The sequence below is a fragment of the Actinia tenebrosa genome, unplaced genomic scaffold, assembly GCF_029948245.1.
Source record: "Actinia tenebrosa isolate PJP-AT-01 unplaced genomic scaffold, QUT_ActTen_1.0 PGA_scaffold13__45_contigs__length_12533684, whole genome shotgun sequence".
NCBI classification, from domain to species: domain Eukaryota; kingdom Metazoa; phylum Cnidaria; class Anthozoa; order Actiniaria; family Actiniidae; genus Actinia; species Actinia tenebrosa.
This window is the reverse complement of record NW_028292573.1, coordinates 3,288,699-3,290,650: the sequence shown is the minus strand read 5'-3', so window position 1 is coordinate 3,290,650 and position 1,952 is coordinate 3,288,699.

Genomic DNA, 1,952 nt, shown 5'->3' with positions numbered 1-1,952 from the left:
TGGGCTATAGCCTATGCTTTTTGGCCGAAAATGGCCAAAAATGACCTATTTTTCATCCTTCATAAATAATGCATATTTTTTTAAACGGTGTGAAAATGGTTTAAAATCGGTTAAAACCATGGATTATAGCCCATGCTTTTTGGCCGAAAATGGCCAAAAATGACCTATTTTTCATTCTTCATAACTAATATGTATAGTTTTAAAAGGTGTGAAAATGGTCCAAAATCGGTCAAATCCATGGGCTATGGCCCATGCTTTTTGCCCAAAAATGGCCAAAAATGACCTATTTTTCATCCTTCAAAGATAATATGTATAGTTTCAAAAGGCGTGAAAATGGTCCAAAATCGGTAAAACCATGGGCTATAGCCCAAGCTTTTTTCACGAAATTGGGCAAAATTGACCTATTTTTCAACCTTCATAAATAATGCATCTTTTTTTAAAAGGTGTGAAAATGGTCTAAAATCGGTTAAAACCATGGGCTATAGCCTATGCTTTTTGGCCGAAAATGGCCAAAAATGACCTATTTTTCATCCTACATAAATAATGCATATTTTTTTAAACGGTGTGAAAATGGTTTAAAATCGGTTAAAACCATGGATTATAGCCCATGCTTTTTGGCCGAAAATGGCCAAAAATGACCTATTTTTCATTCTTCATAACTAATATGTATAGTTGTAAAAGGTGTGAAAATGGTCGAAAATCGGTCAAATCCATGGGCTATAGCCTATGCTTTTTGCCCGGAAATGGCCAAAAATGACCTATTTTTCATCCTTCAAAAATAATATGTATAGTTTCAAAAGGTGTGAAAATGGTCCAAAATCGGTCAAATCCATGGGCTATGGCCCATGCTTTTTGCCCAAAAATGGCCAAAAATGACCTATTTTTCATCCTTCAAAGATAATATGTATAGTTTCAAAAAGTGTGAAAATGGTCCAAAATCGGTCAAACCATGGGCTATAGCCCAAGCTTTTTGCCCGAAATTGGCCAAAAATGACCTATTCTTCATCCTTCATAAATAATGCATATTTTTTTAAAAGGTGTGAAAATGGTCTAAAATCGGTTAAAACCATGGGCTATAGCCCATGCTTTTTGGCCGAAATTAGCCAAAAATGACCTATTCTTGGTTTTCATGTGACGTCATACACCTATCAAATGTTATCGTCCGCCATGTTGGTGTCGCACGAGCTAATTAGCATATGTCATATAACAGAGAGATGCATGTGTTTTGAAGCGGAGAATATAAATGTCGCGTGATTTTATTGAAAATACAGAAGATAAAAGTCACGCAGAACCATTATCAAAAGAGCACGATATTCCTAATGTAAGTGATTACGCAAAGAAGTTAGAAAATCACGTGAAATCTCGGTATTTGAAGAAAATATCAGTGGTAAGGATCGATCCAGCTACACTAATCGGCGCCAACTTAGATCCAGAATGTCTACCGCCGATAGAGGCCACAGATCTCCTTTGTTATCTGGTAATGGATACAAGCTTCTATACAAAGGAGCAATTCAAAGCCTTCAAAAGTATGGAAGCTTACAACCAAATGGTTTCGGGTTTTATCACTAGTGTCCAAGGCCAAGTCATCTGCGATAAGTTTGTGGTGATCGGGAAGGTGAGACATTCACAGCGCATGAATGAGCCTCCTCTTCCAGTTTGGATTATTACAAGTAAAGAAGGTACTGTAATATCAGCACACTGCTTAGGCTGTAAGGCAGGACTTTCCGAGACTTGTAGTCATGTTGCAAGTCTTTTATTCTATATTGAAGCTTGGACAAGAATCAATGGTAAGCTAGCATGCACTCAAGTGAAATGCACGTGGTTACTACCGACGTACGTAAGCGAAGTCCCTTACGCGAAAGTCCAGGACATAAATTTCCAGTCAGCTAAGAAGCTAAAGGAAAATTTAGATGATAAAATCAAAAATTTCTCCGAGACATGTGCAAACGCTA